Source organism: Oryx dammah, unplaced genomic scaffold, assembly GCF_014754425.2.
Source record: "Oryx dammah isolate SB20612 unplaced genomic scaffold, SCBI_Odam_1.1 HiC_scaffold_12, whole genome shotgun sequence".
Taxonomy (NCBI): Eukaryota; Metazoa; Chordata; class Mammalia; order Artiodactyla; family Bovidae; genus Oryx; species Oryx dammah.
The window spans coordinates 16,583,405-16,597,425 of NW_024070196.1; the positions used below are offsets into that span (position 1 = coordinate 16,583,405).

The following is a 14,021-nucleotide window of genomic DNA, read 5'->3' on the forward strand; positions in this document are numbered from 1 at the left end:
ATTATCTGGGCTTTCTAAATTGAAGTCAGAGTACAAATTTATCTGGAGTCTCTGACAGCACTGGGCCACTGGACCATACTCTGAAAGTAATATTTGAACAAGTGATACATCCGATAATATGGAATTCAAAAAGGTGCATAGTGAAAAATGTGTCTCTCTCACTCCTCTACCCTAATCTGTTAATAGTGACTTCTTTACTTTTATAAGATGGTCTGTGCACTGACAGGCAATCTGTATGTAGTCACTTTTTTTACACAAATGTTAGCACATTGTACTCACAGTTCTCGACGCTACTTTTTTCGCTAAACAATAAATCATGACAATTATTTAACACAGTGCATGTGAAAATAATACATTTATATAGTTTGCCTTCTGTTAATATAAAATACGTGCAATGTGTGCATGCTAAGTCACTTCAGCCATGTCCAGCTCTTTGCAATCCTAAGGACTGTAGCCCGCCAGGCTCCTCTGTCCATGGGATTCTCCAGGCAAGAATAACTGGAATGGATGACCATGCCCTCCTCCAGGGGATCTTCCTGACCCAGGAAACGAACCCACATCTCTTATGTCTCCTGCCTTGGCAGATGAGTTAGCGCCTAGGAAGCCCGTAAAATCTCCGAAATACTTCATTGTAGATATATATAATTTTCTAACCAATCTCCGTCTATTGTCGACCTCAATTTCTTGATTTTAAATTGTAACTCTATCAAATATACAGACGAAGCTGCAGTGATTATAAATATTATTCACATATGTATCCTCATGTACATACCTCCTTAGGTAAGTTCCTAAAAGTGAAATTGCTTTGTTAAAGGTATGTACATTTATGTTTTGGTGGAGATGACCATATTGCTCCCTATCCTGTTTTTTTTTCTTTTTAATTGTAGTTGGTTGTTTTACAATGTTGTGTTAGTTTCTGCTGTACAACAACATGAATCAGCTATATGTATTCATATATCCCCTCCCTCCAGCCCACCCCTACCCTACCCCTCCAGGTCATCACAGAGCACTGAGTTGAGCTCCCTGTGCTATACAGCAGCCACTAGCTATTTTACGATGGTTGTGTATGTCAGTCAGTCAGTTCAGTCACTTAGTCATGTCTGACTCTTTGCCACCCCATGGATTGCAGCACGCCAGGCTTCCCTGTCCATCACCAACTCCTGGAGCTTGCTCAAACCCATGTCCATTGAATCAGTGATGCCATCCAACCATCTCATCCTCTGTCACCCCCTTCTCCTCCTGCCTTCAGTCTTGCCCAGCATCAGGGTCTTTACTAATGAATCAGTTCTTTGCATGAGGTGGCCAAAGTATCGCAGTTTCAGCGTCAGCATCAGTCCTTCCAGTGAATATTCAGGACTGATTTCCTTTAGGATGCACTGGTTGGATCTCCTTGCAGTCCAAGGGACTCTCAAGAGTCTTCTCCAACACCACAGTTCAAAACCATCAGTTCTTCAGTGCTCACCTTTCTTTATGGTCTGACTCTCACATCCATACCTGACTACTGGGAACCATAGCTTTGGTTAGATGGACCTTTGTCGGCAAAGTAATGTCTCTGCTTTTTAATATGCTCTCTAGGTTGGTCATAGCTTTTTTCCCAAGGAGCAAGTGTCTTTTAATTTCATGGCTTCAGTCACCATCTGCAGTGATTTTGGAGCCCCCAAAAATAAAGTCTCTCACTTTTCCCGTTGTTAGTATATATATACCAGTTTGGTATAATGTGTTCCATTGGTAGTGTATCAGTTCAGTTCAGTCACTCAGTCGTGTCCGACTCTTTGCAACCCCATGAACCGCAGCACGCCAGGCCTCTCTGTCCATCACCAACTCCTGGAGTTCACTCAGACTCACGTCCATCAAGTCAGTGATGCCATCCAGCAGGAACACCTGAAGTAACAGGCAAATTTGGCCTTGGAATGAGGAATGAAGCAGGGCAAAGGCTAATAGAGTTTTGCCAAGAAAATACACTGGTCATAGCAAACACCCTCTCTCAACAACACAAGAGAAGACTCTACACATGGACATCACCAGATGGTCAACACTGAAATCAGACTGATTATATTCTTTGCAGCCAAAGATGGAGAAGCTCTATACAGTCAGCAAAAACAAGACCAGAAGCTGACTGTGGCTCAGATCATGAACTCCTTATTGCCAAATTCAGACTTCAATTGAAGAAAGTAGGGAAAACCACTAGACCATTCAGATATGACCTAAATCAAATCCCTTATGATTATACAGTGGAAGCGAGAAATACATTTAAGGGACTAGATCTGATAGATAGAGTGCCTGATGAACTATGGACGGAGGTTCGTGACATTATACAGGAGACAGGGATCAAGACCATCTCCGTGGAAAAGAAATGCAAAAAAAGCAAAATGGCTGTCTGATGAGGCCTTACAAATAGCTGTGAAAAGAAGAGAAGTGAAAAAGAAAGGAGAAAAGGAAAGATATGAGCATCTGAATGCAGAGTTCCAAAGAATAGCAAGGAGAGATAAGAAAACCTTCCTCAGCGATCCATGCAAAGAAATAGAGGAAAACAACAGAATGGGAAAGACTAGAAATCTCTTCAAGAAAATTGGAGATACCAAGGGAACATTTCATGCAAAGATGGTAGTGTATATGTCAGGGCCATTCTCCCAGCTTGTCCCGCCCTCCCTTTCCTCCCCTGTACCCACTTATCCACCCTTTATGTCTGCATCTCTATTCCTGCCCTGCAAATAGGTTCATCTATATATATATGTAAGTTAATATTCACAATATTTGTTTTTCTCTTTCTGACTTACTGCACTCTGTATGACAGACTTTAGGTCCATTCACATCACTGCCCATCGTGGGTTCTGGGAGAGGGTTGTAAGTGGATCTCAAATGTGACACTTTCCTGGAAGCAGAGAAACTACACAGATTTGCTTTGTGTTATCTGTGTGTGTTTGACTCACAAATCTCGTACTCTGAAATGTTCTCCCATTATCTTTTTGCTTCATTATCCCCACCTCAGACTCTTCTGTTTCATGAAGTTTTCCCTGATGACCATTTTCTTACTTTTTTTCTTGGTTCATTCCACACAGTGATCCTCTGTACATGGAATCATGAACTCTACCTACAGACAGGACTCTCTGACACTTTGCTAAATATAATTTTTCTATTCAAATATTTCTTGTATGTATAATATTTCCCTAACTAGATTCCCTAGCAAAATACCAACATTTACTTTGCTTTTATAATAGTAGTATATAATTTTTATAACACTTAATAGGATAGAAAAGAGTTTTTGCTTTTGTATTTTATTCTTTCCTCTATGTTTTGAAGTAGCCATAACAATAATAATGATAAAAAATGTTCATATTTACATAAATTTTTAATAATGTATTAGTATGACATATAATTAATATATAATTAATATTGTTACTATTTCATCATAGAGGTGAAGAATTTGAGATAGAGTGAGATTAAGTGCCCAAGTCACCTAGCTATGAAATGGTGAAGGCAGAACTTTAATCCAGTGTTAACTGTTCTAAATTACGTTTCCTTTCCACTGACTCATGCTTTCTTTTAACATTTAATAGTGCTGAGCACATAATAATAACGAGCTACAGATGGTTGTTTAGTTGCTAAGTCGTGTGCAACTCTTCTGCAAGCCCATGGACTGTAGCCCTCCAGGCTCCTCTCTCCATGGGATTTCCCAATCAAGAATGCTATTCCCTTCTCCAGAGGAACTACCAGACCCATGGACTGAACCTGAGTCTCCTGCATTGGCAAGCAGATTCTTTACCACAGAGCAGGGAAGCCCCTACATTAGGATGCTTCCCTTCAAAGATGACCCCTTGTAATCCCTTGTAAGCTATAGATTGACTGAACATAAACTTCCCTCCAGATGATCCCAGTGAACACCAAGTGAGTGACAGGCTTGAGAGGAAATACACCCTGCTCTCTTACTCCAGGGAACCTAGCGAATAGATCATTTTGCTCTTCAAGGCAACCAGTCTTCAGAGAACACCTTTTTTTTCATTTTTGCATAGCCTGGATTTCCTCGCTCCCAGGCCTTGCTTTGGTCTTGATGCCTTTTAAATGTGGTTTTTGTGGCGGTGGTGCCCGGCACCACAATGAGGTCACTCACTGTTCAGTATCAGCCTCTGGCCTGAGTTTGTGAGGGCTGGTTATACAGGCAGTGGATTAAGTGTGTGAGCACCAACTCCACAACCAATACTGGTATTTAGGATGAATAAACCTCCCAATGAGTCTTATTCTGACCTCTGGCTTGCACCCTTGGTCTGATACGCACGCAGGTCGACTGGGTTCTAAAGTAGCCTCTATGGGATCCTTTGGGTCTTTGTCTTCAAGACAACTTGGTAACTAATTGTGGGGACTGGGGGAGGGGAGATATTAATCTGGCTGCAGCTTTCAACACTCTACCCTCTTAAAAATCTTTCCGGATTTGGCAGGGCTATTTTGGAGCTGACATGACCTTGGATTTCCACTCTAAACATGGTTAATCTGCCGGCTCTTGTTTTGATCCTTTCCGTGAGCTCTTCTCCTGGAGGAACTGAGGCATGCATGTCTCCATGTGGTTTGCAAAGGTCTGGAGGAACTGAGATGGAGTGGGTAATGATTTAGAAAGCTCTTCCATTCTCAGATGCTGGTGGCAGCTATATTTAGACCCTAAGAGGCAAGTCACCACTGTTATGCCAACAACACTCACACAGGCAACCTTTATTCATGCCAGAATGGACCAGGCCTGTCATCCTTCTTGGGCCAGTGTTTTATGATAAGTGACTGTCACTTCTTACTTCGAATTCTTTCCCCTAAGTTCTTGCTCATGACTGCATGTCTGCTGGGGGGCTGGGATTTGGACTTAGGAAGTGGGGCATTGGGGCCAGGGGTGGTGTAGGAGCTAGTAGGGAGGGAGGGGAAAGAAAGCAGAGAGGGAGTAACTATCTTTCTCAACCCAGAGATAATGACTTCACTGTTTATTAAAGTCAGCACCAGGCTGAATTCAATCTATTCAAGCAATATAAAGATCTTAGAGAAATCATAAACAATTTCTCTAGGTCACATAGACCCCTGAAAAAATCAGGAGCTCTCACTATGATTAGGGAAGACCTGCATGCCTGGGAAACCTATTCCAAGACTACGTTTTACTGCCACTCTCGCTGTGGCGGACAGGAATTATTGGCACCCCCAACAAAGAGGTCCATGTTCTAGTCTCCAGAACCTGTGAATACATTGTCTTACATTGCAGAAGGGACCACGAAGATGGATTAAGGAACTTGAGATAGGGAAATTATCCTGGCTTATCCATTGTAACTATAAGGATCTTATAAAAGGGAGGCATGAGGGTCAGAGAGAGGGAGAGATGTAACAAGGGAAACAAAGGTTGGGGTGATGTGGCCACAAGCCAAGGAATGCAAGCCACCTCTAGAAGCCAGAAAAGCCAAGGAAATAGGCTTCCCCCAAGAGCCTCCAAGGAAGCACAGCCCTGCAGACACCTTGACATTAGCCCAGTGGCACCCCTCTCAGACTTCTGATGCCTAAAACTGTTAAGTTAATGAATCACTATTTTAAGCCGCTACATTTGTGGTAATGTATCACAGCGGTGATAGGAAATGAATACACCCCCAAGAGAGATTGTGCAGTCCCCAAGACTGTGCAGGGAAGTCACAGTCACTCCCCAGGGCATCATCTCTGAAGCCTCTTTGCCTTTCATGGATTCTGGGGAGGACAGTGGATGCCACAGTGCTTGATCACCTGTTGCTCTGCTTAGTTTCAAGTGGACAACACAGTATTCAGTATCTTTATAGATTATATGCCATTGAAAGTTATTACAAAATAACGGCTGTATTTCCCTGCATTGTACAGTATATCCTTATTGCTTATTTATTTTCTTCACATTCCTTTGGGCCAAGGAATCTAAGACCTTGAAGAATTTTTCATATTAATAAAATGCCTTCCTCTTGGGAGCAAACCAAGTACACTATACTAAGTATACTTTCAGAAAACATTTTGTTTTTTCATTTTGTATGTGTGTGTTTAAAATATATATATAATTTTTATTTGTTAGTTATACTCCAATAAAGCTGGGAAAAGTAACAACCAAACCAGCCGGAAAAAAAGCAGTATCACCATCCATATTTTGTTTGGGAATCCATATTTTGTTTGGGAATTCATCTTTTGTTGAAAAATCTGTAGTTCATATATTTTATTTCTATTAGTATTTAATGATAAGTATATTCCACAAATGACTTGCCCGTTCTTTTGTTGTTAAGCATTTCAGTTGTTCCCAATTTTTGGTCTTTATAAGTTTTTCTCCAGTGAATATCTTTGTCATCTTTTTCCTTAATTCTTTAAGTTTTATTCAACTGTAGTTGACTTACAATATGAGTTTTAGGTGTATAGCACAGTGATTCTATACTCTTATAAACTGTACTCCATTTAAAGTTACTACAAAATAATGGTTGTATTTCCCTGTGTTATACAATATATCCTGTTGTTTACTTATTTTATACCTAGCAGTTTAATCCCATGCTCTTCTCCTTCTTCCTTCTCTCCACAGAAAACATTTTGTATTACTTTAAGAATTTTAGTTCTCAAAGTGATCCCTCTCTGAAGATTTTGCCTCTCTGAAGATGAGAGTATTAGCATGATTCCAGTCTTTCTACAGTTGATATAATTTTTCTCTTACTGTGCTGGGCTTAAAAAAATTACTTACTTTGTAAGTGATTTATGTGGGTTATATGGAGCTTTATTTGGGTTAAATGAAATCTGCACAAAGTTCCTGACACATCAAAGGGCTCAATAAATATTTCTGGTCATTATTATTTTCACCAACCTTTTAGAGCCTCAATTTACTTAAAGCCCCTTGGTAAGAGTGCCTGCTTTCATAGCACTATGAAGGGTTTGGTCATTTATTACTTTGAAACAAACCCACTCTAAACGTGATAGCCTAAAATGAATTTAATTTTTATGCTTTCAAGAAATATGGTTTTAGAATTCAGACAAAGCACAGTATCCAATATCTCAGGGAGACTCAAATGTCTGGGGCTAGGAAAGTTGGAAAGTGTCTTTGCTCTCAAGACTGGTACCCATGGGCTTTCTTGATGGCTCAGTGGTCAAGAATCCACCTGCCAGTGCAGGAAACTCGGGTCCGATCCCTGGTCTGGGAAGATCCCACATGCCACAGAGCAACTACACCCGTGCATAACGACTGAGCCTGTGCCCTAGAGCCTGGGAGCCACAGCTGCTGAAGCCCCACATGCTGTAGAGTCTGTGTTTCACAACAAGAGAAGCCGCCACAATGAGAAGCCCATACAGCGCGACTGGAGAGCAGCCCCTGCTCGCTGCAACCAGAGGAAAGCCTGCACAGCAATGAAGACCTAACACAGCCAAAAACAAAATAAAAAATTTTTAAAGACTGGCACTTACTCTTGGATCACTCAGAGGGGTGGGGACTCATATGCAACTGCCTACGAAAGTGCCTGAAATTTTCATATGGCTTGGGCTTCCCTCTGAATAGGAGCTGAATTTCAAGAGAAGATTTCCAAAGAGACCAAGACTGAGGCTGTGACTCTTCTTCCGAGCCAGCCCCAGAAGAGAAGCAGCAGCCATTCTGCTTCAGTAGGATTGTTGCAAGTGAGCCACCAAGACCAGTTCAGATTGAAGAGGGTTACAGTTAGGGGAAAAGAGAATCTGAGTCTCCTAAATTCATGGCAGTCAGCCATGTTTATCTTTTCCCTCTAAATTTATCCTTTAGTTAGTATGATTCCCATGTAATGTATTGTTCTTAAATTTCACGTAAAATATATTTATTTGCTTCAGATTTGAAAAGATGCTTTATCAGTTGCTCAGCAACTCAAATATGTAATTATCTTTTGCCTTAGTTAGAATCTTACTTAAGGTTGAAGTCTTGACATTTAGAATGATATGTTTCTAGTGAGGAAATGAAGTTTTACAGTTATAATGTTAGAGTGATTCTCAGGCTCCAGAAACTAATATTTGCAAATGATTTTCCAAATGAAAGTTGTTCATATGGTGAAGAAAGCTATCATTTTGTTCACTTCAGAGTTGTTTGCAAGAGAGAAACAAGTAGTAATTTCTAGAATAAGCAAAAGGAAACAATTAGCTCCAGATAATGATCACTCTGTATTGACCGTGGAGGCAGCATATGGAAAGCTTGTGATGTGTATCCAAAGAGGCCTTTGGTTCCTTGATGTTTATTTTGTTAAGAATCTTTTTTATGTAGACCATGTTTAGAGTTTTTATTGAATTTGTTATTATATTGTTTCTGTTTTATGTTTAGGTTTTTGGCTGTGAGACATATAGGATCTTAACTCCCTGACTAGGGATCAAACCTGCACCCCCTGCATTGGAAGGCAAAGTCTTAACCACTTGACCAGCAGGGAAGTCTCACTTCCCTGATGTTTAGAATACAGTCTGTGGGCATGTGTAAGCCGTGAATTTAAGTGACTATAAATGCCAGAATTGCTGTGCATTCGTAGGTTGATCTATAATAATCTAGCTATAATTTGGAAAATTCAAATGAAAAACAGATCCAGAAGAAAGTAAAAACAGTTATTTTTCATTTTGTTCATAGTTCTTAACATTTTTTCTTTTATGTCTACTGGCCACTGTCTCTTGATACAAGTAAGTTAACAAATTCACTCCCAAGTATAAGGATTTTGGCAAAGCTCTCTAAACAAGAAGTGAAAGACTCTTAATTTCTCTGTTTGGTAACCTATGACTGTCTGGGTCTTTCTAGAATCAGCCCGACTGTCAGGATTTATCTATAACTTGCTTCAACTCTTGTCTTCTCCAGAGTCAGGTGATAAATAATGTCTTTAAGATTTGTGTTTCATGTGGTTTAGGAAAAAAACAAGATAGAAAGATTGTGAGTCGTTGCTTCAGTTTACACATTTTAAATTTGTGCTTCAGTTTAACATTTTAATTTGTTAATATTGCAAGGTAAATGTTCAAGAGTTAGAAGTATTGATATGAATATTTATGTGATTTTGCTTCTTTGAGGAAGCTTAGCTTAAACAAAATGACAAGCTCCATCTGCAAGATCATAATTAACCTGTTACCAGTCAGTTACTTTCATCTTTCTGAATGTTTTTAAAGCCTACTTAGAAGCTGCCATCAGCCTCATTTTTGTCTGGGTAAGCCTCCTAGCCTTCCGTTTTCTGTCCTGCAAAATACAGAGATTGAACTTGTAGGTGGTCTCTGGATGGCTCCCTGAAGTAGAGCTCTGTGGTTCGACAACACTTTTCCATAGCTCTGCCCACATCAGCATCTCCTTGGTGGCTAGTTTAAAATCGGCACTTTCTTTGGATGAAATTAAATAAGCAGGAACCAGATGCCACCACCACCGCAATAATAAAGACCTGTCTTGAAATTCCAACTGAATCCACGTTACCTTAGCATAAAAGCTTCTTGGTGCTGTTTTGCAAAAGTGATGTGATAGATAGTAACCCTGGAAACCTTGCTGATATCAGCACCTGTGTACTCCAGACCTTAGGGCCACTTTGGAAACAACCAGTTCTGGGCAGCAGTGAGGCTAAACTTCTATGGTTTGCGATAGCATTTGCTAGAGAAGCGAAAAACCAAAGTGCTTAAAATAAGGGCACTCTTTTGCATTGTACATATTCATGAGAACTAGCAGTCACTGTTTTGAAAGTGTGCAGTGTTGGGCTGTCTGTGGTGGTGGCAGTACGGTTTTGCTGTTATTTAATATATGTCTACAAAATACAAATAAGAGACAATTTTACAGTTGACTTGGAAAGTGAAAAATCAAGTAAAACTTTCCCATCATTAGATTGTCAGGTAAGATAAGATAATTGCTACAGATCGAGCTTCAAAGCATTCAGGCCATACTGGAGCAGGAGAACAGAGGGTTCCTTGAGGGAATTACCCCAGACTAAAAGACAAGTAGTGGGACTTCCCTGGTGGTGCAGTGGTTAAGACTTCAGCTTCCAATGCGGGTGTTCCAATGGGTTCAACTTCCAGTGGATTTGATCCCTGGTCAGGGAGTTAGGATCCCACATGAGCCACAGCCAAAAAACCAAACCAAAACAAAAGCAATATTGTAACTAATTCAAAAACGATTTTAAATTGATCCATATAAAAAAATATTTAAAGGACAAATAGAGCTAATGTGTTTGAGGATTTTAGAAAATGTGACAGAGATAGTAGCATTGGGGGCAGAAGGAACAATAAAAATATGGAAACCAGGCACGTGGAAGAATGATATAATCATTAACTTCAGGAGAAATGATGAAAATAATTTTAATATACTACCTGGCTGTGCAGTGAACGGTATTTACGTTGATTCATTCTCTGGGGACCTGGGGCTTCCCAGGTGGCACTAGTGGTAAAGAACCCACCTGCCAGTGCAGGAGATGTGAGAGACGCAGGTTCCATCCCTGGTTGGGACGATCCCCTGAAGGAGGGCATGGCAAGCCACTCCAGTATTCTTGCCTGGAGAATCCCATGGACAGTGGAGCCTGGTGGGCTCTAGTCCTTTGGGTTACAAACAGTCAGACACAACTGAAGCACACACGTGCACATGCACACGCGCACACGTGCACACACACATGAGGGCTTGGGTGGGACACAAGGATGGCAGAGTGAGTGTGAGTTAAGTCATCTACCTGGGCAGAATGTCAATAGAAAATGTCCAAAGCCCAAGAAAAACCAGTGTCAACATGTTTAGAAATATGGAAGAAAATATGAGCAGAAGTGTCAAGAAGAGTTGGCCCATTTGAGAACCACTGGTTTCAATGTATAAACTTTGCAGTGATGGAAAGTGTTTTACTTATAGGAACTTAAATTGTATCTGAGAAAGAATGTCTTTCTTTTCCTTTGCGAAAGAGCAAAATCATTTCTAACTTTTAAAAAGTCACCTAACCTTGGTTAGATCATATTTCCCTTATTTGTAAAATGAAGGAGATGATGATGTCAGGGTGGACGATGAATTTCCTTCTCAGACCTGTTCCTGATTATTTTATCCAATTCAAGTCTAAAAAGCTCACATTGGCAAAGCCTTTACTTCGTTGCTCAGGCAGAGTAAACTTTGTAGGCTTTTAAAGAGGATAACATTGTTCCTTAAATCACTTTCTGTAGTTTACTCTAATATCATTAGTCTATTCATGTCTGAAAGCAGCTACTGTCAATGAGAAAGGTTTATATATCTTTATTTTTTATTTTGCTCTTAAGTTTGGCCTCAATATTATTAGCAAACTTGTGACATTGCTTTTGAAATATCAACCTCTTAAGAAAAGGGAATGTTATTCTTTTGTCTTAATCTTTTTATTTAGCAGTGATTTTACCCACTAGGCTGGCAAATGTAAGTTGTGGGTAAGGTGACCAAGAAGTGCTGTCCAATAGAAAAATAATGCGAACCACATATGTAATTTAACTTTCTAGTAGCCACATTTTGAAAATTAGAAAAGAAAAACAGAAGAAATTAAATTTAATATATTTTATGTAACAATATATCTAAACTATGTTTTCAATATCTAATCACCATAAAGTATAACATTATTACTATCAGATATTAATAACTTCTAATGATATTTTTATCCTAGTTCTTTAAATTCCAGTGTATATTCTACACTTAAGCACATTTCAATTTGGATGCTACATCTTCACCAGACATACTTGATCTGTATTTCGATTTTATAAAACTTACACTTGAAAAAACAGATTGTCCTACACAAGTTATCTCAGACATACTTAGTTTTCCAGTAATTGAGCTGAGTAATGGTTCATGGAAAGATGGGCTTGATAAAGGACAGTAATTGAGCTGAGTAATGGTTCATGGAAAGATGGGCTTGATAAAGGACAGAAATGGTATGGACCTAACAGAAGCAGAAGATATTAAGAAGAGGTAGCAAGAATACACAGAAGAACTATACAAAAAAGAGCTTCACGACCAAGATAATCACCATGGTGTTATCACTCACCTAGAGCCAGACATCCTGGAATGTGAAGTCAAGTGGGCCTTAGAAAGCATCACTACGAACAAAGCTAGTGGAAGTGATGGAATTCCAGTGGAGCTATTTCAAATCCTGAAAGATGATGCTGTGAAAGTGCTGCACTCAATATGCCAGCAAGTTTGGAAAACTCAGCAGTGGCCACAGGACTGGAAAAGGTCAATTTTCATTCCAGTCCCAAAGAAAGGCAATGCCAAAGAATGCTCAAACCATCGCACAATTGCACTCATCTCACACGCTGGTAAAGTAATGCTCAAAATTCTCCAAGCCAGGCTTCAGCAATACGTGAACCACGAACTTCCAGATGTTCAAGCTGGTTTTAGAAAAGGCAGAGGAACCAGAGATCAAATTGCCAACATCCACTGGATCATGGAAAAAGCAAGAGAGTTCCAGAAAAACATCTATTTCTGCTTTATTGACTATGCCAAAGCCTTTGACTGTGTGGATCACAATAAACTGTGGAAAATTCTGAAAGAGATGGCAATACCAGACCACCTGACCTACCTCTTGAGAAACCTATATGCAGGTCAGGGAGCAACAGTTAGAACTGGACATGGAACAACAGACTGGTTCCAAATAGGAAAAGGAGTACGTCAAGGCTGTATGTTGTCACCCTGCTTATTTAACTTCTATGCAGAGGACATCATGAGAAATGCTGGGCTGGAAGAAGCACAGGCTGGAATCAACACTGCCGGGAGAAATATCAATAACCTCAGATATGCAGATGACACCACCCTTATGGCAGAAAGTGAAGAGGAGCTAAAAAGCCTCTTGATGAAAGTGAAAGAAGAGAGTGAAAAAGTTGGCTTAAAACTCAACATTCAGAAAATGAAGATCATGGCATCTGGTCCCATCACTTCATGGGAAATAGATGGGGAAACAGTGGAAACAGTGTCAGACTTTATTTTGGGGGGCTCCAAAATCACTGCAGATGGTGACTGCAGCCATGAAATTAAAAGACGCTTACTGCTTGGAAGGAACGTTACGACCAACCTAGATAGCATATTGAAAAGCAGAGACATTACTTTGCCAACAAAGGTCCGTGGTCCAAAGGCTATGGTTTTTCCTGTGGTCATGTAGGGATGTGAGAGTTGGACTGTGAAGAAAGCTGAGCACTGAAGAATTGATGCTTTTGAACTGTGGTGTTCGAGAAGACTCTTGAGAGTCCCTTGGACTGCAAGGAGATCCAACCCAGTCCATTCTAAAGGAGATCAGTCCTGGGTGTTCTTTGGAAGGAATGATGCTAAAGCTGAAGCTCCAGTACTTTGGCCACCTCATGTGAAGAGTTGACTCACTAGAAAAGACTCTGATGCTGGGAGGGATTGGGGGCAGGAGGAGAAAGGGATGACAGAGGATGAGATGGCTGGATGGCATCACTGACTCGATGGACGTGAGTCTGAGTGAACTCCGGGAGTTGGTGATGGACAGGGAGGCCTGTCGTGCTGCAGTTCATGGGGTCACAAAGAGTCGGACATGACTGAGCGACTGAACTGAACTGAATAATTTTAAATTCAAATTCAAATTCATGAACAATAGAAATTCAACCATACTAGGTACATTACAAGTACTCAATGGCAGCATGTGGCTAGCCTTATAGGATGATTGGTATGTGTTCAAATGATTTCAGAAGATACTCAGTATCCAAAGAATACTCTTTTTCCCTAAGGGTAGAGATAGGAAAGAAGGATGCTTGATTCTCCCTTCGGATATGTGGTTTGAGTGGTAGTCTTGAGTAGCTGTACGTTGACTACAACTATAAGAGGGCAAGTAGGCATGAGAAGGTGTGAAAGAGCTGCTTCTGCTAAATGATTTTTTTTTAGAAAAAATAAGTGGGGAGGAGTTCAGGTTTTTGCTTTTGATTGTTTTTCTGTCTGTAAACCTACTGAAGAGGGATATTTATGAAGCAGTTATATGTCACTAAAGTACAAGCCAGTAGAGGCAGTATTTAGCATATCAGAGAACTATAAAGAAAGAAAAGAAGAAGAGAAATTATTTGGGGACAGTCTTAGTTTGTGTTTCCCCAGAAGCAAACCTAACACAAGTATT

At 40.2% G+C, this 14,021-nt stretch overlaps 1 protein-coding gene across 1 annotated transcript in view; it reads left to right on the plus strand.

The window, feature by feature from the left end:
• RNF150 (ring finger protein 150) overlaps positions 1-14,021 on the plus strand; it is a 280,841-nt gene that overhangs the window by 139,518 nt on the left and 127,302 nt on the right. The gene's annotated exons all lie outside the window — the stretch shown is intronic.